The following is a 26,150-nucleotide window of genomic DNA, read 5'->3' as shown; positions in this document are numbered from 1 at the left end:
ACATTATTAATAATCAACAGTAATCACTGCTTTGACAGCTACCGTTCATGTTGTCCTGATCGGTATCATTTAAGCAGTATTTCTTTACTAACATAGTTATGTCATCACTCTTGAGACGTATAGATATCATTAAAACAATTCGTCTGTAACATGTGTTTGTGCAGAACTTCGAGCAACAATTAACAGCAAGAAAATCAAAATAACCGTACCAGATCATTCACTATACACACACACAACCACAGCAAAATTATGATTCCATTTTAAAGTAGGGAAGATTTTTCCTTTAACCCTCTGTTTCCAGAGGTCATGGGATACTGCGCTATGAGTTTGTCCGTGTCAATCGGTATCCAGAAGACACAAAGGATTAAAGCAGATTTGTCTATAAAAGAGCCTTGACATCTTCCCCCACCCCCTCTCTCTCTCTCTTTCTCTCGCTACAATATTATACTTCGTTCCAATTTGTGCACCTGTGTCAGGATGGTCATTGTGCGTAAAGGATCTCTTGTGCATCATGGCCGGATTCAATCTCAAGATTTCCTTTGGCTGCGTCTAGAGACCTACGCCACTATACGAGCAGTGTCCCCACGTGGAAATGCATGAAATGGACTGTTAGCATGAAATCAGTGTACAGGTGTTCATCAGCTTAATTGGTTGGGGAAGACTTCCGAGCAAAATCCACTTTGATGCTTGATGGATAGCGGAGGATAAGTTAGGAATATCCCGAGGGCTGGAGTGGACTGGAGTAAAATATGGATCACGTTACTTTGGCCATTTTGTATCCTCCTCTCCTACGTCGTCCTATGGTCCTCGGGGAAGCGAGTACAGGGAGCGTGTCCAGAAATAATTGTTATAGTTATCGTTACAGCTTTTTGATCTGAGAGATGTGCAGGTCATTGGCATCGCTGTCACTTTGCGCCCATAGAGATTCGTTGTGATGTATGACATATTTCTGGCATCGCTCGTGCTCAGAGTGATTAATATTCGCTTAGCTGTGTAACGCTTTATCAAACAGGAGATTGAAAGAGTTTCGAATGACCTTAAAAGCTTTCAATGCGTTCGTCTAATGAGGTCAATCCGTGATGCGATCCTGTTATCGGAAATTGGCCGTCAGTGACAGATATTCTTGTGTGTGTGTGTGTGTGTGTGTGTCTTTCTCGGCTATTAGTGATTCGAACCATTCACTCAGGCTTGGCACTGGGGAATTTACAAGTTATATAGCTGTGAAATGGTAATGGCGAAACAGTGCGTGCTTTTTGCCCCTTTATCTGTGTGAAACCACGGACGAACATAAGGAACAGAGAGAAACAGACATGGAGAAATATTCCAAGGGAGAGAAAGATAGTTAGGGAAACAGATTGGGAGAAAAGTAAACGTTAGGCTACAGTGTTGCATGATTCGATACAGAAATAAAATTCGATGCTGATGTTATATTCCTCTGTATGAAAAAAAAAAGAGAAGCAAATCACTGCAGATTTATGTAAAGTGTCGATATATACATAAAAGCTACAGGTAAGAATTGTAGAAGTTTAGAACGTATGGCAAGTTGTCATCTCTGTGTGCTGTAGGTGTGGAGTAGCTCTCCATTAATTTTGTTTTATGCACAAAAATAATCTCACTAATTCAAATTGTTCTCCAATGTTTGGGCACAGACACAACTTATCCGCCAAGGAGAGGACAAGCAAAATTTAGTCTACACCAAGCACCTTAAAAGCTTTCAGTTAGTAAGATTATTTTTGGTGCGGGGCGCTGTGGCATAGTAGATAAGACTCTCGACTCCAGATCGGAGAACCCGAGTTCGAGTTCCGCCCAGTGCTTGCGTCCTTGGACAAGATGTTTTACCCACCACGTCCCTCTCGACCCAGGTGTATAAATGGGTACCTGGCAACGCTAGGGTAATAATAATGGCAGGGCCCTCTAGTAGAGAATTGGCAACACTGAAGAGGGTACCCTGGATAAATAAGACCTTATTTTTATTATTATTATTATTGTTATTATTATTATTATTATTACTGTTATTATTGTTTTTATTATTATTATAATTATTATTATTATAATTATTATTTTTATTATTATTATTATCATTATTATTATTATCATCATTATTATTATTATTATTATTATCATTATTATTATTGTTTTTATTATTATTATTATTGTTATCATTATTATTATTATTATTATAAGCACGAGTCTAGAGAGTTTTCTTTTTTTACTCTGGAGAAAAAAATGAAATTTGGTGATTTTTCTAAATCGAATGGTGGGGTGCCCAACGCCTGAATCAGTTACTTTTCTGATTTTCCTCTTTTCATTCAAAGCAAAATCACATTAGGTTTGAATTGTCCCTTTAACTATGTCAAAGTTTACAATGAAGAACATGCTTGATGGCAAATTTGTACTGAATGGACCTACTCTGATCATGTCATTAATTAATTAACAAATTTCAGGCAATACGGTGCGGTGAGTTAGCTCAGCCGGTAGCGCGTCTGCTTCAGGATCTAATGGACCCCGGTTTGATTCCCGGGTCCCACTGAGCAATGTTGTGTGTAATCATACTGTCCCCTCTAGTAAGAGGCAAAACATTCTCCTGTCACTGCCTGTCCCTCGGATAGGACATAAAATGTGACCGTGTACCTCAAAACGAACATAAAATCGCACACACTGATTTTGCGTGAGGACTGAAAATTGGTGAAATGGGTCAACCTAGCCGATCTTGACTTTTTCATATTTTCTGAAAGAGCAGGTCTTCTTTTACACGTTTTACATTATGCTGAAATTTGGTATCATAAAACGGGCGGGAAAGTGTGTTTTTTAGCAGTTTATCTCGAACATTTTTGGTAGAATAATGTGAATACGTGTGTCTTTAGAGTCCCTTTTTCCTTTCTGGAAAACCTTGTACACACTCTTCACGTTCAACTCTAATAACTTTTAAAAGGATAGTGCTACTGCTTTGAAAGTTTACATCAATTATGGACAGAATATGTTAATGACGCATGCTTAATTTCAGTTTAATCTGATTCTCTGGTGGTTTACTTCCTGTTTTTTGTCCCAATTCATCGCACAGCCAGTGCGGTTTGGTAAAGATTAAGCGCTTGAATAGACACTGTACTTCAGAGCCTCTTTTCTCAGTTCACACTTTTCCTGAGTTAGTGCTTTCTTTCCAATATTTAGGTAGGTTAGAAGAGTCCATTTGATTTGAGTTATACACCATTTTAAAGCTTAAAGTCTGCTCTATCAGAATATGATCTTAATTAGAAATTCATGTCCGGCGACTTTTTGTTTGTTTTGTGGTGCAGGGTCACAAATGGAGTTCCCGTGTGTGAGAGAGTCAAAGCTCATGCATGTAAATGATCCCGCTTCAGTATTCATCGCAGGGTGTTTAACCCGGTGAAGTGGTCCTGCCTTACACCCAACTGGATACCATGGAAGACCAGCTATTGCAACTGAATATGGGCTATCCAGCCATCTCAGATGGAAATGAAACAAACAAACAAACAAACAAACAATACCGGATTATTGCGACGACAAAGTATGTGGAAAGTTGTATTGAAGCGATCTTCATATAAGACGTGCTAGAGAATTAAATTGATTAATTGAAATTAAGGGAAAACAGTGGAAACATAGTGCGCGACAACATGGGAGCATTCCAGTGAACCCAACTCATACATCTCGGATAAAAGGGAAAAAATAATAACAAGCTCTAGGCTTACAAATTTTGACGTAAGTGAAAGCTCTTTTTTAGAGAATAATTATGTACAGCAGATAGGAAATGGAACGTTGATTAAAAAAAAAAGTGGGAGTAAGTTAGTAGTTCTCTCACTGTTGCCAAATACATCAAAAAGACGAATAATCGATAAGTAATAGAAACCCACCAAAAGAGGCAAGAAAAAGGTCTTGCACAGGGGCCATTGCAAAAAAAAGAGGATTTGGATGATTATTATAGACGACATGGTTGATTCGTGTTTGTTGTAATTTGTCTTCATTGACATAATATGTTATTATATTATTACATTAGTATCATTAATACTATTATAGTGCCTAGAAGAACTTGACAGCCCGTGCAAAGAGTCCATGGGGCAATTTTTCTTCAGATTTTCATACGGAATGGTTCATAGAAACTATGGCGTGGCGACGGTACTGAGAAATTGAGTTATAAATCGTTTTATGGGAGACTTTGGGGAATTCTGATCGCAGATGTCAACGATGTGTTTCTGTATCAAACGTAAAGGCGGTTTAAAGTTCAATTGACGGGGCTGGGAAAAAGGCGAAGCAGTGGTTTCGTCCAAACAACCCTTTCAATAGACAGGGTAGTATAATGTGTGTCATACCGGGGTATCAAATGAGATTTTGACCCACGTAGTGACCGCTTTCTGCCCGTCATCGTGGTACTTTCTTTCTTTGTTCTCGACGTCCAGTGGAAACTCGACACCGTACTCGAACCCTGGTGCCTTGTTGTCGAATACTCGATGGGACTTGCGTCGCTGTGTCCGGTCGCGGCACTTTAAAAACGTCGCTGTACCATTGATTTGTTACAAAATGAGGCTTCATAGGGGTGGCACTTGCTGGAAAGGCACCATGTTAAAAGTATATTCACAAAAAAAAAAAGAAACAAAGAACCAATGAACATATCACTGAGACAACTCTCTTCCCCTTCCATCCCTATTTCTCTCCACATACACTGTAATATGTATCATACATATACAAAAGCAATATACATATACTCAGTACATCAATTGTATGAAGTAGACTGCACGTCCAATTTCCAATGACGTAGGTTTCCATCGCACTTTCATTCCCAAGCTTTCGGCCTTTCCTGGCCTTGTTTGGCAAAAAAGGAAATCATAATAAGTGGGATTCAGTATGATTATACAATTCATATATTTATCTATATTATCTATCACTCTTTCTCTCTCCTTCTCTTTCTCCAACTATAATTATGTTGTTATAATTATTGACCGTGGTGCCTTGCGGAACCGTGCACTATATGTTACGCGAATAATTATTGTTCCCGAGTCTCTGCAATATTATAGACCATGTACCTTGTCAGAACGCTTGCCGTCTGCAATCCTCTGACGAGGGAAAATGTCATTCAGTTCACACCTCAAATAGAACGATGGGAAAAAGTTTATACCGATTTGGTAAATTGAAAAATATTGTGCAGTCGAAAATTTTAAGTGGCAAGAGATGATGTTGACGCGGAAATGTGTGAGATTTGGGTTTTTGTCAGCCTGATCACGTACCACGTATCGTATTTCTCCCCGCCGTTTGACTTTCCCGCAAACTCATGAGGGGTAGAGATGACGACTTATATGTATGTCATATCCGCACTCTGAGATAAGAAACAAAAAGAGCATGTATAGAACACGGAGTAACGGTACCAAAATAGCTCTCTCTGACTACGTATGATTCGATAAGTTTGTGGTGTGTCGTGATTTGAATTAATCATAAAAATAACTGCGATCTAGGGTGTACTATACAATCTGTGTTTATTGCTCAGTTTTTCAGTATTGCTTCTAACGGCGTCTTTAACAGTAACCGCCTGGCCTGTAGAACCATCGCGACATTCAGATCGTTCTGTGTTTTAAATATCCGCAGCAACGTCTGACAAGCAGTGAGAAGGAGAGAAAGATTGTATGGACAAGAGAAAAGAACACATGAATTGTGACCGTGCACCTCAAAACGAACATAAAGTCGCACAGGCACACTGATTTTGCGTGAGGACTGAAAATAAGTGAAATGGGTCAACCTAGCCGAACTTGACTTTTTCATATTTTCTGAAAGAGCGGGTCTTCTTTTACATTATGCTAAAATTTGGTATCATAAAACGGGCAGGAAAGTGTGTGTGTGGTTTTTTTTTTTTTTTTTGTTGTTGTTTTTTTTTTTGGGGGGGGGGCAGTTTATGTCGAACATTTTTGGTAGAATAGTGTAATTAGGTGTGTCTTTAGAATCCCTTTTCATTTCTGAAAAACCTTGTCCACACTCTTCACTTTCAACTCTAATAACTTTTGAAAGGATAGTGCTACTGCTATGAACGTTGGCATTAATTATGGATAGAATTTGTTAATGAGGCATGCTTAATTTCAGTTTAATTTGATAATCCCTTCATTGTTGTTACTCCGGTGGTTTACTTCCTGTTTTTTGTCCCATTCATCGCACAGCCAGCACGGTTTGGCAAAGATTAAGCGCTTGAATAGACACTGTACTTCAGAGCCTCTTTTCTCAGTTCACACTTTTCCTGAGTTTGTGCTTTCTTTCCAATATTTAGATAGGTTAGGAGAGTCCATTTGATTTGAGTTATACATCGTTTTAAAGCTTAAAGTCTGCTCTTTCAGAATATGGTCTTAACTGAAAATTCATGTCTGGTGACTTTTGTTTGTTTTGAGGTGCAGGGTCACAATTGGTCTGTCGTATTGCATGTGACCCATAATCTGTAACGCCAAACACGGTTGTTCCTAGTTTGAAGTGCAGAGATAAGGATGGATGACCTTTGTAACAAATGTAGCCAGGAATTCGAAACGGAGAAACACAAATCCATACATCAAATTGAAATCAATCACATTCAATGAATAGTAAATGATGTGCATTGATAGTGTCCCTACTATCCTTTATGTAGACTTAGAAAAATATCAAGGTTACGATAATCCAGGCATATTACTGAAGAGAAGATAAATATTGAATCAGGATGTGCCCCACTGTATACGACTTTAACCTTGTAGATCTTAGTAGTACGTCGACCTTAGTATTTCCTTCAATCAACCTGAAATCCAGGATAAAAAGCTGGTCCAAATATTCCTGTCAGTTTTGTTTCTTCGTGTTTTAAAGATCCAAACATAAAAAGCGTCGTTCTCTCTCTCTCCACTCTTGTTACACTTATTACATTCCACTTGTCGGTATCTTTAAATCTAATTGAATTTTTAGGTGAAATACTCGTAAATGGAGGCATATATATATATATATATATATATATATATATACATACATACATATACATGCACACACACAGACTAACTTCGCACGAAAGGGATATACCACCTTTAAGCGCGAGAATATGACTTCTTAAAACTTGCCTGGGCTCCTTTTTGAAGATAGAGCAGGCGTCTTGACGTCGTGGATAGTTTCAATAAATCGCTCTTTTGCCTTGTCGTACTCAACACATTGAGGTAAAGTGCCAAGAAAATTTCAGAAGTTGCCTTCACCTATAGTCATACCGTAGATTTGCTTCACGTAGCCTTTAAGGTAGGTGTTTGTGAGAAATACTACCACGAAATCCCTCAAAGGACTACGCATGGAATAAAGTACATCAAAATGGGGCACAACCACAGCGTATATTGTGGACTCCATCCATAGACTTCAAGATTGAGTGAATCGTGACTTCATCTACTGAGCTGCGACAGTTGCATTTATCATCCTACAGAAGGCGGCAATAACACGTACCTTCCAACAAGTTAGGTTTCTCAGCTACACGTTGATATCTTCATGGGGAAAAGCCTGGGAGCAGAGCGTAAAATGTTTTTTGGCCTGACTAAATGAGGTGGTTTTTTTTTTTCACCTTGCATGGTAACCTGCCATTTGGCTGCATTTCAAGTCGATGGCGCAGGAGGCAAGTTCTTAGAAACATATATCTCCATGTGACCATCAACCGGCTGGACCTGACTGGGGCAGCAAAAGGCACCGGCTTTAAACGTGGCCTGAAGACATATTCTCGGCGCAGAGGTAACATGCTTCCTAGCAAAAGATTTTATCAAGTATTGTTTGTTTGTTTGTTGGTTGGTTGTGATCGAGGATGACTATAGTTAGCCTACAATAAAATGTTTATCACTGCAGTTTGAATAGGTTTTATCGCAACAAGATCTTTTTCTTTTTTTTTTGTGCCCTTTTCTTGTTTCATTTAGGATCTTTCTGGATAATGACGAGGAGCAATCCTTGGATAGTATTTCTTTATCATTATGATATGTCATTTGATATCGGTGTTTTTCTATGGCGTGTATTCTACGTTTAGATGGTTCCAGAGGATTTACGTTTTTATTAGATATGAATCATTCCTATCTTCAAATTTTATCTAACGACTTCAGCGAAAAATCCAGTTCATTTCAGAGAAAAGAATAATTTGATGGTTTGTTCTAGATTTCGAACACCATTGACATGATTACGCGCATATGCAGGTCAACGAAATGATACTCGACTATAAACTGAAAAAAAAGAAGAAGAAAGTGACCATGTGACGGGCATTGTGCGATTGTTCGTTGTCCCCACCCCCCCCCCCCCCCCTTCGATAAACTACATAAGAAGCCACTATAATTTCTACATCCGGGTAACCGCAGGTGCTGCTCTTAAGTAAAGCACCAATAGAACCAAACTGGCCTAGCTTACCCTCTCGACAGTTAGATTGTGTTTGAACCAACTCGGTAAATTGGCTCACACTCGTAATGTGTCAACTCGTTCCTGCCTAGATAACTTGAAGCGAGTTTTCAAAGATTAAAGGGAAATCAAACACGCTTCTTCTTGCAAAATGTCTGGAATGACAACTCTGAGAAGTCATAAGGATGTTGGTCCTTTTCTTTTTTAATCGACCTACTTCATAGACCTAGGAATATTCTTCTTCTTTTGCACAATCAAAGTATAATTCCGGCAACACTCCGGTACTGCCACTCTTATCAAAGGTCATTCTCGGACATCGACATCCTAAATGAGTATCTCAAATTATGCTGCTAATAAGTGTCACGACTCAACCCAATCACCACATCATGACAATCAAATGTTCCGCTCCATTCCTGGCAGATCGCACCCAAACCATCACAACAACGTTGCAAAAGACCACGATTGGGAAGCCATGTCTTGATCTGAGAGCGATAACTTGCTGCGGACCTCTTTATTGGTATTAGCCTTGTTCAAGGCGCATCACATCTCCCCCCTTAAGACGGGAAGTTATGGAAGAACTTTCCAGTCAAACTGCAAACAGTCGTTACAAACATGTTCCGAAACACGATACATAAAAATGCACAGTTGTGTGTTCATACACTAAAGTGGATTCTTCACATAAACAAGCTCAGACTTATGAGCCTTATCAAAACCTTTCTTGAGCGTAGGCTAACTGTCTAAATATAGACCCACTACCTGCTCGGAACAAGCATGTGCGTATACGCGCAAAACTTTACAACCACAACATTCCTTCTTTTCTTTTCTTTTCTTTTTTTTTTCTGCTTGGTCATAAATCATGAAGCATGTATTCTCTTTAGCTTTCCTGAAATGCTTATGAGTATCAAATGGCCAAACATTTCAACACCTAGTCGAAGTCTAAGAAATGCTGCTGGTTCAGAACAAAATACACTGTACATGTACATTGTACTTGTAACATGAAACAATATGCCATAAGTATGGACAGATCAAACTTCTATCTTAGCTTGATGTGCATATGCTTGAAAAAAAAAAAACCGCTACACATATCACTGAATAACCTGCATACACTAGCTAATAATCATGCAGTTTGCATAATGAACTTCACACATTTTTGTTGTGATTATTGTGTATGTCACCAATAATAGAAGTAATCTTCCATTCACTATACTTATTAACCATTTTTACATGGTGAGCTTATAGCAATCTGACCTTTGATGAAAACTGACATAACAATGCGTTCAGCTCAACTGTTTGGTCTAACAAACATCTTTACATTTCTAATTTCTTGACACTTCTGTTCAAGAACTGTAAAGCCTTGTTCATCAAGACAAATGTACAATAAGTACACTAGAGTACAGCAAAACAATGCAATTGTGAACACCTGCTATACTCCCTGTTTCTGAAAAAAGATATCACATGAATATAACCTGGTTATGACTGTATACCAGTATGGTCTCATGAACCTTACACATTCACAATATTATGAATATCATAATGTCATAATTTCACTCAATCGATATCTATGCTATGGAAAATGTGTATAGTTGGTAAATTCTGTGATGCCACAAATATTTCAACTCTTACAAATTAAGCATTTAAAGAGAAGCAACAACAGCTTTTGTGTGTTTGTGTGTGCTTTCTACAAACAGCAATGCAACTTAATTTGCAATTCCAATTAATACAATGTCTACATTATACACTGTATCAAAATATGCTTTATAACTGAAAACCCCTTTTTTTCAGCACATAAAGCATAAAACATAGCAAAACTCATGCTATATCACTGGAAATGATTTTGCCCTGTTTTGGTGCAAAAATCACGACAATTTGGAAAACATGCTGTCTTTTTCCCTGCAGACAAGAACAAAACGAATAAATTAAAGTAGTGTACACAATGTTTGTGTCATCATTTCAAAGCAATCAATAACACTCTTTTTTTTCAACATGAGAAATATAATTTTCTTACAAATGCATGGAAACACATTTCTTTTGTCTCGTATTGTTCATGCTTCCAAGTCATTACCAGACTTATTATCTGTGGATAATAAGCACATTTGGTGTCCTTTTGTCCTATCCATGGAAATATGCGTACTTCTATCTTATCCACGGGACAAAGCGTCTGCAATGACATTGTCTTTTCCACGTACGTGCTGTATCACGAGGTTGTACTCCTGTAGCACTAGCGCCCATCTGGTTAGGCGTCCATTTTTGTTCCTCATTCGCGACAGGAACACAAGCGGATTGTGGTCTGTGTACACCAGCACTGGATACTTTGTAGTGTTCAGGTACACGTCAAAATGACGAAGAGCCATGACGAGCGCTAACGTCTCCTTCTCGACAGTGGAGTACCGTCGCTGATGTTTGTTGAATTTTCTGGACATGTACGCGACGGGATGGTCAACTCCGTTGTCGTCCTTCTGCATCAGGGCTCCTCCTCCTCCTGTGTCACTCGCGTCCACCATAAGAATGAACTGCTTGTCGAAGTTCGGCGCTGCAAGAACCGGAGAACTCGCTAGCATTGCCTTCAGCCGGTTGAAAGCAACTTGACAGTCATCTGACCACTCGAACTGCGAATCTTTCCGCAACATGTTGGTGAGCGGTGTTGCAGCATCAGCGAAATTATGGCAGAACTTCCGATAATAGCCAGTCATGCCCAGAAATCGTCTCAGCTCTCGCTTACTCTGTGGGCGGGGAAAGTTCAGGATCGTCTCCACCTTTGCTTCAACAGGCTTGACGGAACCATGTCCCACAATGTGACCCAGGAACACGACTTTTGCTCGGGCGAACTCACATTTCCTCAAGTTCACCGTAAGGTTGGCACTGGTCAAGCGGTCAAACAGTGCTCTGACTCTCAGAAGGTGGTCCTCCCATGTATGGCTGTACACTATGATGTCGTCGAGATACGCCTCGCATCCCACCAAGCCAGACGTGACGGTGTTGATGAGTCTCTGGAATGTAGCGGGCGCGTTCTTCATCCCGAACGGCATCACTTTGTATTGGAAGAATCCGTCAGGAGTCACGAATGCAGACAGTTCTTTCGCTCTTTCACTGAGGGGAACCTGCCAGTACCCCTTCAAAAGGTCAAACTTACTGACGTATTTGGCATTCCCTACGCGATCAATACAATCATCGATGCGGGGCAAAGGGTACGAGTCTGACTTTGTTTTCGAATTGAGCAACCTGTAATCCGTACAGAAACGCAAAGAACCATCCTGCTTTGGAACCAACACACAGGGAGAACTCCATCCACTCTTACTGGGCTCAATAAGGTCATGTTCAAGCATGTATTGAACTTCCTTCCTCAGAACATCCATTTTCAATGGATTCACACGATATGGGTGTTGCTTGACAGGGGAGGAGTCCCCCACATCAACATCATGCACCACCACACTAGTACGACCTGGTACATCACTGAAAAGGTGTTCATACTCATGGACTACATCCATCACCTGAGCTCTCTCTACTCCTGGAAGATGAGATAATGTGTCAGATAGATTTGCTAACACCTCAGAATTCTTCAACATCAACTGCGGAATTTCCACATCATCACTCTCACTGTCTTCACCATCCACTTCACAACCGATTCCAACCGTAGCAACAGGCTTTTCATTAGCCTCTTCTACATTTTCAACATACTCCTTTAGCATGTTGACATGACAGAGTCTTCTCCTCTTCCTCCTATCAGGTACAAGTGACTGTGCAAGACGCACTATTTCAGGGTCTTTGCCCTGCAATTCAACCAGACTCTGACGAGAAATCTCTGACATTTGACCATGGTCCATATGTGCATCATCACTGCTGCTAGACTCTTCAAGTCTAGAGAAGAAAGTATCAGCCAAGATATCCTCTTGCTCCTCTTTCTCCAGTTCACGAGCCATTGACCTGGTAACAGCACATGAGGGAAACACATCAGGCATATCCTGAACCAATTTCTCTGTGGCTTCGTCAACCACGGGTGTCTTACTTGGGAGAAAGTGAGGCAAAACCTTCTCTCCAGCGATATCATTGCCGAGCAATAAGGTGACACCTTCGACTGGCAATGTAGGCAAAATACCTACTACAACTGAGCCACTGACAAGATCGCTCTTCAATTCGATATTATGAAGAGGCACTCGGACACTCCCACCTTCAACTCCCCTCACAAACACTTCTGAATCCACAGAAGATTCAACCGAAAATGGCAATGTATTTGCACACAGGAGACTCTGTGATGCTCCTGTATCCCTCAAAATGTGAACCTGAACCTGCTCACTATCAGGCGTCAAACTAACATACCCTGAAGATATGAAAGGTTTGTAATTCTCTGCCACCCGTTCAAACGATGGCAGATGCTCTGTGCGAGTGATAGCAAAAGCATCTGGCAATGCTTTGGGGTTGCTAATCCCCTCTTTTTCTCGCTTCTTCTTCAACTTCCAGCAAGCTGACATCACATGTCCGTCCTTCTTGCAATAGAAGCAAGCCTTGTTCGGCTTTTGATCAAGATCGGGCTTGGGAATGCTTGGAGCAACAGCTCCTCTTCTTGGCACACCCTGGCCTCCTTTCTTGCTTGAAGAAAGTTTGAAAGTACCCTTGTGGGTAAGCACATACTCATCAAGGAGGACAGCAGCTCTCCTGGCACCATTCACTTCCCTTTCCTCCAGGTACTGCCGCTGATCTGGCTGAACACACCTCTTCACCTCCTCTAACAATACCAACTCTTTCAGTTTGTGGAAATCATCAACACCAGACGACCTTAACCAGTGTTCAAAATGGGTCTGCTTGTGTTGCACAAAATCAACAAATGTCTGATCATCCCTTCTCCTATAATTCCGAAACAGTTGCCTGTGGGCTTCCGGCACCAACTCGTATGCCCTTAACACGGAACTCTTCAAATTCTCATAGTCAGAACACTCTTGGATAGTGAGAGACGCATAGACCTCTTGGGCCTTCCCTACCAGCGAGCTCTGTATCAATGTCGGCCACACTTCCTTGGGCCATTCTAAACTCACAGCCACTTTTTCAAAGTGCTGGAAAAACTCTTCTACCCGGTCTTCACGAAATTTCGGCACCAACTGAGATTGCCTTAATGCATCAAATTTTGATGACTTTGCTGAACTGCTGGAAGAAGGTTCATTCGATTTTGCATCGATTGACTTGATTTCGAGTTCTATTTTCTTTGCCTCGACTTCCAGCTGCTTCATCCGAAGCTGGATCTCAATTTTCTTCAATTCACTTTCTGCAGGGGTTACCAAAGGTGTGATAATTTCACCATCATCTGTCCCTGCTTCATCCTCTGACAAAGAGGCAGGCCAAATACCAGTATTGGTAAAAAACTCCGAAATTGTGTCCTTGATCTCTGCTTTTCGATCCGATGTTTTGATCGGGATTTCTAAAATTCGAGCAACTTCCACCAGTTCTGCCTTCCTCAGGTTATTAAAACCTTCCTGAGTGGGTTCATCAACAAAGCTCTGCACTACATCAGCCATTGTGGGAATATCAAAATCAAAACTTGCAAGAAGTCACAAATCCTCACAAAACTACAAAGCCTTAACAAAAGAAATGCACTGCATATGAGTACACATGTATGCATGAACCCAGTCACACGCGCAGAACAGGCAAAAATTTTCTACGATAAGCAGAAAACATCAAAATCCCTAAGCCTTCGAATCAGGCATACAATCAGAACACCACGGCATCACATTAGCATGTGATCTAAGGACATAGAATGAGTATACACACTCACTACAAACGACCACATAGCACGATTGTGCAAACTAAGGAAAATATATCAAAGCCTTTAACCGAGGCTAATCTTCCAGAAAATTCGGCGTGACCCGTAGCCAATGTGTACGCAAGCCCCCACACATACACATCCAGCATACGCACACTCACAAACTGCACTAGCCCTACACACGACGCGCTAGACCGACCGTCTGCGACTACAAAACGCGTGCGAGCCCAATGCGCAATACCCACGCTATGCACTATATACGCACACAACTGAACGTGAGAATCCTCACCCAAATCGGTCTACAGAAGACCTTCATGCAAAAACGACAAACGTCCAAAACGTGAGAATCCTCACCAAAATCTGCACTAGGCCTTCACACAAAATGTAGTCTGAAAACTACAAACACAGTCAATGACTGCCAAAGCCTACGCAGCATAAATGTTATACACAACGTGCACAACCAAACGTGAGAGTCTTCACCAAAACGCATGTGGCCTGTCAAAACCAACATGCAAACAATGCAGGCCCAATACATAAGCCTGTCATCGACGCTATACACTTGTCTACATACTAAAAACAAACGTGTACAGCCAAACGTGAGAGTCCTCACCAAAACGCATGAGGCCTAACAGAACCTACATGCAAGCAGGTACATAGGCCCGATACGACATGAGCCTATACACCATCGACGCTATACACTACGTACTTACAGCACACGTGTACAACCAGACGTGAGAGTCCTCACCACAATCCGCATGGAACATGCGAAAGAAAACGGCTTGTCTGTTCATTTTCCCGGACAAGGTCCCAATTTGTCACGACTCAACCCAATCACCACATCATGACAATCAAATGTTCCGCTCCATTCCTGGCAGATCGCACCCAAACCATCACAACAACGTTGCAAAAGACCACGATTGGGAAGCCATGTCTTGATCTGAGAGCGATAACTTGCTGCGGACCTCTTTATTGGTATTAGCCTTGTTCAAGGCGCATCACATAAGGACTCCAAATGTATGCGTTATGCCCGGACTGTACCCCAAGTATTTCTTTACCTTAAGGGAACAAGTCTCTTCATATGCTTTTATTTCTTTTTTTAGATGATTAAAATACTGAACGGAGTCGAGTGATTCTTCTACGTCTAACAGAAAATCCCCGTTTCGTTGATTATACATTAGTGCTGTCATTCTAACATATTTTTTTTTTTTTATTGCAGCAACAAACAATTAGGAAAAGAGGATAAAATGCAACAATATTGTACTAGTAGATATAATTTAAATCGAAGCGCTCAGGTTTACACCCCTGCAAGTGCGAACATTCTTAGGTGTAAAGATGTCTCGCCCTTAAACGAACTTTCCAGACTTGTACTGAAGGGTCGAGATACAGTGTGCTTATTCCGAATTTTTGTTAATCCGAAAATGTGATTTGTTAATTTCGTTATTCCGAAAGATCGTTAATCTGAAAATGAGAAAAGTTTTGTTAATCCGAAAATGAGATAAGTTTCGTTAATCCGAAAATGGAAAGAAGGTGCGTACAAACGAAGGATAACGAATCTTCTGCAAAAAAACATAACAAAACGAAACAAAACTAAAACAAACAAACAAACAAACAACCAAACAAAGTAACTTAAAGGCAATATTACCTTTTCAGGATGAAACAGAAAACCTAATTTTAGTGCTTCAAAATAGTTCTTAAATGTGACGTAGAGATAAAAACAAGGAATGTAGCAATGTTAATCAATATACACAATGTTAAGTATTGTTAGATATACAAAATGTAGACCACAGTTATAATAAAAAAAAAAAATCTAGATCAAACCGTCTACAGTTATGGTTTATTGAGAAAATAGTGATATATCTTCATCTTTTAAGTTTTATTACGAAATTTTGATACTGCAGGATGTCTTGCGATACAAATGACCTACTGGGTACATAAATCTATCAAATGTGATATCTCGAACATTAAAAATAAACTACTCCGAATGGGAAACAATAGGGGCCTCGACTTATACCTTTAATCCAAGATAAAGAGGAAGAGTGCACACAAATAATAAAGTAACGTTATCGCGAAAGAAAAGAATTCGTTAGTATTTTAATTATCGTTTTCATGTTCTTCTCTTTTCTTTTTTGATAATCATCCTTAAATGTTATTGTTGTTGTGTTGTTTCTTGTTTTATTGTATTTCATGGTTACTTGGAAAAAAAGTAACAAACACCCAATCGCAACTCTTCACACTCATGAGCCGTTAAAAGAAAAATTATGTAGACTGTCGTTCTTTCGAGAACCATAATGTTATCGTAAAATCGACTCTTTAAAATACAAAGACATACTTGTCTTCATGTGCTTTTTAAAATGAGAGCTACGATTGAAACATTCGAAATGGGAGGGGGGAGTGTATGGAACTGCAGTTTTCCCATAATTGTACACTGAATAAACACATCCGCGAGTCATTTAGTATCTCTTGCATCCTGCATCTACCGATAATTACTTCTGGGGGCAAATTGTTTCGAGGAAGTCAATTTCTTTTTTTTTGTTTTTGTTTTTATCACAACCCGGATGATTACTGACTCTCTGGCCTCTGTAATCTAAATAGAGAAAAGCAGATTAACGGAAGCACGTGGGGCTCGTTACACCTACGCTAATCGAGACTGCTGCTATTCTATGCATATCTAATAGAAGTGACTACAAAAAAAGTTCAATAGCATTGGCGTCAAGGACTCGAAATCATAAATAGAATAGGTTAAATGAAAAAATGCACTAATATATAAAAAAAAACAAACAAACATGCAATTGGCCAGACTTAAGCAAAGGCGAGGTTTTAAGCGAAATGACTGGAAATGTTTGTATTTTCTTATACTGAATAGACAGTGTTTTGCTGACTTCCTGTTGACTGCAAGTTAATACAAAAACAAAACAAGACACATATTCATGTATCCATGTATAATTACCCTTGATCATAAAATCTTGATGAAGTCCGTCTTTCGAGTGTTGACTTTCACTTTTCCTTAATCTTTAATCAAAATCCTAAAATCCTTGAATTAAAATCCTAATCCTTAATTCTCTCACCTCTGGGTATACAAACTACCACAAAAATAACCATAACACGCAGAACTACAAAATTTGTAAAATATATACTTGAGGCGTGCCCTGTGAAAAATATTAAAATTTTGTCACTCCGATATTTATTTCTTGGGGTTTAAATGTAAAATTTAACCCGTTCCGTACCGGAACCTGGTGGCCTGCGTATTAAGTCTATCACATGTCTATAGGGATTTCAGAATTTAGTATGGAACAGGTAAAAGGAATATACAAAAAAAAAACTAAACGACATGAAATGGATAAATCGATCACCGGATTTTCATCGATTTTTTTTCTTCGATTTTTATCGATTTTTTCCCAATAATATAGCAAACATAATACTCAATGCATTGGTACACTTTAAAACATTTTGCCTGTATTGGAAAAGCTCGCATTCTGCATAAAAGACGGCGTCTGTTTCTCTATGCAATTATGTCTCGTCGGTATTTCAGTTCTTCCCTGGAGTCTGTAACAATTATACATAGTTTGCAAATGGGATTATTGGCAAGGGATTTGTCTTGCAAAGGAAAATCTAATTGGTTTTAAAGCTCGTATATATGATATTCCGATCGAGGACCAACATTCGAACATAGTTGGAATCAAATCATTCTATAGTTAGCAGAGAAAAAAAGACGGACTTTGCAGACACTTTTTTCTTCATTATTCAAGCTAGCTTATTTAAAGGGATGTTAAGCTCTGGTTGAAATGGTGATTGAGGTTTTAACTTTTTGCAAGCTAATTATAAACCAGATATAATTCTAAGAGGAATTGAGAGTTTATATGATATAAATCGATTATGAAATGACTGAGATATCCAAAAACAAAGTGGTCCTAATAAAAGATGGGGCCCACCTTATATTCACACCAGTATATTTGACTTTGTTTTTGGATATCTCAGCCATGTCAAAATCGATTATCATCAAATAAACTTTCATTCCTCTTTGAGTTGAATGCTCTTCAATATTTCATATACATGGTTTCTAATTATCTCGCAAAAAGTTAAAACCTAAATCTCCATCTGAACCAAAACTACACCATCCCTTTAAAGTAACGCATGAACAATCTTTCTTCTATTTTGTTAGAGCAATATTAGAAGTAAACGTTCTGGGCTACAGTAAATTGCAAGCACTGACTGCTGGGAAATTAAAAAAAACAAACAAAGAATGGTCACCAGATTATTTTATCATCTCGAAAATTTAAAATCAAAGCCCCTTTCTTTGAGCCTTATTGGAACGTGACTCCGTTACAGATGAAAGGGACTATTACTTTCTCCCTCCACGTCTTTGTGAATCAGTAAACTGTGAAAACGTTTGTATCAGCCTCTAGAAATGCAGACCTTTATCTCTGCATCTCTTCTACTCGACTCTTGACTGACGTAAAAAGAACCCTTAACCAGTGTTTACGAGTCTAGCGTTCCCATGTAGTAGTGGGTTTAGGATTTATCAAATGGTTTATTGCGATTTAGCAATGACGATCAAGCACATTACCCTGAAAGAGGTAAAGAGAATGCGATAGAGAGAGAGAGAGTGTGTGTGTGTGTGTGTGTACGATGCATTGATGGATAGCACCAATAAATTTAAACAATATGCGTGATATGACTTTTTTTTTTCTTATCCATGTGTCATTTTTTCATGGAAGGCTGTATTTTATTCATGATTATGCTATTTTATGCTTCTCGAGTTCGAGAGCAAAACACAAACAGAACAAAAACAAACAAACAAATAAACAAACAAACAAACAAACAAAAAACAAAATCAAAACCAAACAAGCCAAAAATGTATTGATGTATTGATCGAGTATATTGATCAGTATTCAGAAAGATTGATTGAGATTTAGTTGCCTGCAGGCCTGAAACACACATTTTGTGAAACAATATAGGGGCTTTCCACACTTTCTGAAAGGATTGCCCCTTATCTTATGAAAATATAAGTTTGAAAGCTTGATATCAGTTATGACAGGTGCCTACGATGCTTTCGTTTGCGCATATTTTTTTTTGTTGTTGTTTCAAGTACGTTTTCCACGTGTTTTCCACGTACGAATTCGGCATGAGTATCCTATTTGTAAATGTAAACTTACGTAAGTATCGGTGGAATCGAAGCATTGAATCAAAATTATGTCATAGCTTAGCTCATATTTCAATTCAGTTTAATTAATTCAGATCTATTCAATTCAATTTGATTAAATTCAATTCCATTCAATCTAATTCAATTCAACACAATTCTATTCTACATTTTAATTTTTTCCAACAAAACATAACACAGAATTAATCAGAAATTATATCATAGGCATATATTCAATAAACTGTGCAAAGGATAATAATTAACAAACGAAAATATACATGCATACCGGCAGAACACAAAGTTGTGTTTATGGGAAAAAAGAATTGAGAGGTCCACTAAAAAAAAAAAAAAAGCATGCTAGTATACTGTGAACCATTCAAAGGATTCTTTTAAAAAATACTTGTTTATAAATATTTAGCAAAATAATTGTTTAAGACAGGACGGAACAAGACAGGAGAAACACAACAACGTGACATGACTTGACTGAAGGGTATTTCATTCAGACTGACCTTCAGCTCCTTTCTGAGTGAAAGCAGGAGTGAATGAAAGGTCTTTACAGACTGATTTTTAGCTGTAGAAAAATAGTAATAATAATTGTTTCAAATCACACCCTAACATGAGTGCAAAATTGGCTCACTTACATCAACAGAATGTAGGAACTTATTTCAACAGTCAGAAAAGGACCAATTCAGGACAAATTGCACATTTTTGACTGATAAATATCTACTCGAGATGTAGACTGCGCTATATTTCAGTTGGTCGAAGGCTTGCAACTCTTTTCGGACACTTTGAAAAAAGTAAAAAATATCGGCTTGACCATTGGCGATTAATAAGCACAAACTATGTGAGAAGTCACTATCATATCTTTCTTCGTGCAAAAACACTGCCGAGGTCAGTCTTCCACCCAAGAGTGTTTGCCATCTCCCCCTCCCCCTCCCCCCTCCCTCTCTCTTCCTTTTCCTCTACTTCATCCCTCCTGGCGTGGCCTGCTTTTGCGCATCATTTCTCTCTTCTTCGTCTTCTTTACATCAAAGGGTTTGTCGCGTAATTGCCGAAAAAATCCCCCAGTATGAATTTATGAATATATTTTGTCTGTTTGATGATGAATAATTTCTGTGTAACATGACGTGTACACACTATGCAATCATTTACTCGACCACCATAATGGCCATATCAAACTTTCCAGCACGTATTATAGCTTAATTGAATTACGGGAGCGTACATTATCTTTAAAGCAATGGGGAGGACATTAGAGAAGGTCACTACATCCTTGAGCAAAAACAAAAGGAAAACAACAAAAAGTCGCCAGCAAGAAGAAGCTGGAGGTAGTTCAAGGACTAGCAACTTTTAAGGCGTCCCCTTACTCCTCACTATAGAGTAAAGAACAAGAGTACGCCCATGATTTTTTTTTTCATCATGGCTGCTGCTAAAACACTGATCAATTCAGTGCTTATTCAGGTCGATGTAGGGCAATTTGTCAATCAGTTGCCAAGAGGGGTCATGGTTACAAGGTTTCTCCATGGCTTCTTCTCATCATTTGAAGTAACAGCTAATCATCGTGAAATATATTAAAGATGGACCATCGATTCACCACGTGAGTGTTCTGAGCCATTTTCTTCCCCTTGGCGTGCGATGGGCGCGAAGGGAGGTCCGCCAGAGGATCCGATGGTTTCTGATCAGGAAGGGTGGCAAAAGTTCATAATGGAAATTACCAAAATTTCTTACCGTTAAAAAATGAACAGCATGCCTCAGGAACACATGCGCAACCGTTTTGGTTGAGTGGGTTAGACCACGCATGATCAATTCTGAAGTACCTGGTTCGAATCTGCTGGCACTCAACGGCTGCTCCCGAATAGGCAAGGCACTTTATGCCATGGTAACGGTAACGACTCTTTTAAGCCATTGGTTCCATCGGAGCTGCTTACACTAAAGAAGTTACAGAATAACAGTTACAGATATATATATATATATATATATATATATATATATATATATATATATATATAATTATATATATATATATATATATATATATATATATATATATATACATATATATAATTATATATATATATATATATATATATATATATATGAAGAGTTTGTTTGCAAAAACCGATAAGTCCATATTTGTCAAATGGAGATATTTGCGATTAAAGGTCAAGAAAAATAAAGAGAATAATAAGAAATTTTTTGCTTCTTTTAACCATAACTTGAAAAATATACCTGTATAGGTAGTGAGCAATATATCATTTAAAAGGTATTATTTTGTACTTTATGACAGAGATCGTACTTCAAAATCTTCAAAAATGGACTTATCGGTTTTTGCAAACAAACCCTTCATATATATATGTATATGTATATATTATATATATTACATTTATTGAGTAAGTTGTCCACGGGTTGGCGTGATGACAAACTATCATTAAAAACAAAATTGGAACAAAGTTCATGCTATTCACGAACAGTTTATTTCTGCACACAAATTTTTGAGCGATTCGCTCTTTCTCCGGTGTTGATGCAAGTGTTCTTTTATTTCTCAAGTATCAACACTTGAGAAAGAGCGAATCGCTGAATACAACATGAACGTTGTTCCAGTTATGACTTTGATATTCTTACTTTTGATATTCTTCATTTGAATTCGTTCAATATTAATATTCACAGTGAAACGAATGTTTACAGAACTAGGCAACTATATTCTTCTCACCTGTACTGCTAAAGTCACATTCTGTTAACATACACACAATCATTTTATGCAAATGCATTCCATGGTATACATAAGTAATACAAAATTCTACATTGATAAGCCTTACAATACAAAAATCCACCTTGATCAACTTGATTAAACTCAGCAATATCGCTTAATTGCACAAAATACACACATGAATTGATAATATTTCACGAAAGCCAAGTAATCTAATGAAATTTGTATTTCTTTTACATACAAAGACACACACACACTTCCACAAAAGTTGAGTTTTGTTATAATTTGTTATGAACGAACGGGTAACCTTCCTCCCAAGCTGCAGCAGTTCTTATACACATCGCCTCAAGAAATGAAATATTAACTGTATACATTTCCAACTGAAAATATTTCCGCTATGGTCAAAGTAATGATATATTGCCGAGCGGTTTACTCCAGCGAGAATCGCCCACCAGAATCATATCTCATTGTTTTAATTTCTTTCTGAACGATGATTATGATAATAATTCATGTATTTTTCACGCCTCAGATTCAATTTCCGCGGTCTATTTCTTATTCAAAGGCTCCACTGATATCCACAAGTTCATAGGGCAATAATGAGGGTGTTATACGTACGTTAGGTTCCAATGATGTATAGAGAATGAAATTCTGCCTTTGCCATTAACAATCTGATGGTATATGAAATTACATTTTTTTTTCATACCCAGTTCTAGGTGTAGTTTCTTGGAGGGTTTGCTCACAATATTTGCAAGGGAATTATTGTCTGCAAAATTGTATGCATTCACGTATAGAGAGGTAACTCCGTATTATTTGAAAAATGTAATCTTCCGTTAACGCCAAGCCAGTGGCAATATGAGCACCTTTTTGTGGGTAAATATTAATGGATCATTGTCCAGCAAGGGGTTTGGAGTTTGATTCCCTTAATCGGACATGTCTGCTAGGACGAATTTTGCTCTCGAGAGCTGTGTAACTCGACCGTGGAAATCACTCTGGAGTGCCCGCTGATATATTACCAAATTCGTTGTTTGATCAGATTTATCATTTACTTATACCGATTGCTTGTTGGGTAGGAGTGGGTCGCAAGTGTTGCTAACTCTCCCGGGAAAGGACATCTGATCGGGAATTGATGTATAATCATTCCCGGTGTGTAAAACTTGATCATGGCTCGAAAGATAACGCGGAGGGAAAGGTCACAGCATTCTTTCCATCAATGTCAGAACTTTTCCCTCGTGATATTGTCTGCCTGAAGAAGTGCAGACTCACATTACCACACTCAATGCCGTAACTCTAGGCGCCTGCCGCGCAAGGTGCCTAACTGTAACCCGAACAAAGAGAAAACAAAGAGAGCGTATGAATGTAGTCTAATCGAGGTCCCGCGTCTCAGCGCAAGCACGTGACAAGGACAAAAAAATAAATAAATAAATAAAAATTGACATCTTGCATTTGATTTTATAATGATTCTTTTGCGTGGCCGACGCTGAGGATGCAATGAATATTTGCACAAGTATAATCAACCGCGGCTTCCAGCCCCCTCCCCCAACCCCGAACTATAAAGGCAATGACGATACATGTGAAACGGGCCTTGCCTATGAGGGGCACCACTTTGTTGCTACTAGGGGACTCGAATTTGAGACTTCAGGATTAAAAGTCCATGGTGCCGTCCACAGAGCCATAGACAAATGGAAAAATCTCCCCTGATTTATAAGTGGTTGTTGTCCTGAGTTAGATAAGATGTATGGGCCCTATTGGACAATATTTTGCTCTAGACATTATTAAAATCAAGTCAAGCGACATTAAAGGCAGATCAAACGTTATTATTATTTCAACCTGAGCCTATATATGCTAACAAAATGTCTGGACGAGGAAGCTCATGTGATAAAACAGTTCAAATATTTGTGAGCATCAACCAACGACTGGTCGACACCCTTATTGAAAGTGGCATACCGTCTTCTACGACAATGCTCGAACCGGGAACCTCTGCTATAAATTCACCGTCGTATCCATTAAGTTATATCATCTTAACGTTTTGTTTTGTTTGTTTGATGTTGTTGTTGTTTTAATGTTTACGCCAAAGATCATTCACGGTCCTTGATTACCGACTTTTTCAATCTTAAGCAATACATTTGTAAAATCACAGTCAATGAGAAATGATACATTTTTTTTAATCTTTTGGCGCTCTAAGTTTAGAGAGAGCATGATTGGTAAAATGTGTGTCTCCCACGCTGCAGCTGAACCCGATGGAGGACCAGCTAGTGCAGCTGAATCCAGCGTCTTCTATCATGGACAGGAAAACAAAAAACGAACGTTGTAACAGGTATTAAAGTGGATTTTAAAGAGGAAGCATATTTGGGAAAAACAGCTTGGGGCAAATACACCACATCGTATATCTATCATGTATCGTCTTGAAGTGCTGGGGACTGTGGTTGTAATTTTAGTGCGTTAATGCCTGGAGTTCACAGAAATAAGATTGATTGGTAAAATTAATATCCAACCTTGATCCCTTCTCCCTCCCCGCTTTTTTCCCCCCTCGGTAACTTAGTTGCATTTATGTACGCAGTAGCAATAATACAACGTAATGCTAAACTTGGAAGTTTATAATCAGGATAAAACGAGAATTCCAAATGCAAAACGGATCATGCTGATTTGATATTAAATTGCCATAATGTTTTTTGTGACTAATTATGAATTTGCAAGATGTTTTCTGTACTATGATAATCCGCATGCAGTTTATTTTATTTTTTTTATGAATCCGGTGTTCTTTTATTCTGGTGGTTTCACATGACTCAAGACAGCACGAACCCAATTTGATTTCTTTTGTGTGTGTGTGTGTGTGTGTGTGTGTGTGTGTGAGTGTGAGTGTGTGTGTGTGTCCTTACGTGAAATAAGAAAGTAAGATTCAATTTGTCTGTGAGTGTTATGAAACAATATAGAACAACGGACAGTAGTACAGTTCGATCTCGATTATCCGGCCATGTCGGGACCGGCGCTCATCCGGATAAGCGAATTGGCCAGATATTGGAGGCACAATGTTAATGTATATAGCTGCCGTCCAAGCTGCCGTCCCAGTGCACTGGCAGCTAGGCAGGTAGCGTACCCCGCAACGGTGGTGTAATCTATGCTAGCCTGCGCAAAATTGTAGTCCCTTCTTCTTCTTCAAAAAAAAAAAATAATAAATAAATTATAATCTTTATGCGAAACTCATACATGTTTTACCTCATTAGATATTGAGAAACCTATCATGCACATCTTATGAAATTAGTGAAATAGATCCATGAAGAGATGCTGAAGTCACTGTTTTTTTTTTTTCTCTCAATTTTGGATGAAAAAAGAAAGAAAAAAGAGTCCTTCACTGCGTGAACGCGTCCGGATAATAGAGATTTCCGGATAAAAGGAGGCCGGATAATCGAGTTTCAAGATATTAGAGCAAGGAGTGTAATCGACCAGAATAGGATTATATGAAATAAAATGATTGCATATTGAGATCAATAACGACAAAGGAAAAATGATGAATTTTAGAATGTAAGAAAGCAAAGATTGTAAGCGAGAAAAGACATGAGAAGGAAAAGGAGGAGGTGGTGGTGGTGGTGGAGGACGGCCAAGGGGGAGGTGGAGGTGGAGGAGGAGGAGGAGGAGGAGGAGGAGGAGAAGGAGGAGGGGGAGGGGAGGAGGAGGCGGGGAGGGGGACGAGAAAGACATAGGAAGAAGGGGAGGAGGAGGGGGAGGAGGAGGAGTGAAAAGATTGTCGGACACGACAAGTCCGATGGGTCTTATTCCGATGAATAAACCACTGTTCCAATTTTCTGGTCCACTTCACTGGTAACTGCCTCTAGATTTGTCTTCCGTCAAACCTTATCAATGTATAAACTTAACAGTGATGGCGCCATTATCGCGGGAAACGTTAGAGATGTGGTTGCAGCCAATCACACGGCCGGATTCATCCAATTTCCGCTATGGAAGATTCATCATTTTCCAGATGTATGGCACAATCATGGAGGGACAAAGCCCCATGACGCGATGTATTCTGGGCGATCCATTGGTTACAATCTGAGGTCCCCAACAAGGATGAGAGTGCTTCTTTTTTTCACCCTCTTTCCTCGAAATACACTGAAGATTTGTTTTAGCTTCGTAAAATGCAGAAAAATAACAACAGATTCAATGTGCAATTTTACTCCATTTTAGAACTGACTCCAACATACGGAAAAACA

This window comes from Diadema setosum, chromosome 12 (assembly GCF_964275005.1).
Source record: "Diadema setosum chromosome 12, eeDiaSeto1, whole genome shotgun sequence".
In the NCBI taxonomy this organism is placed as follows: Eukaryota; Metazoa; Echinodermata; class Echinoidea; order Diadematoida; family Diadematidae; genus Diadema; species Diadema setosum.
The sequence above is the reverse complement of the archived record's forward strand: the minus strand, read 5'-3'. Positions refer to the sequence as shown.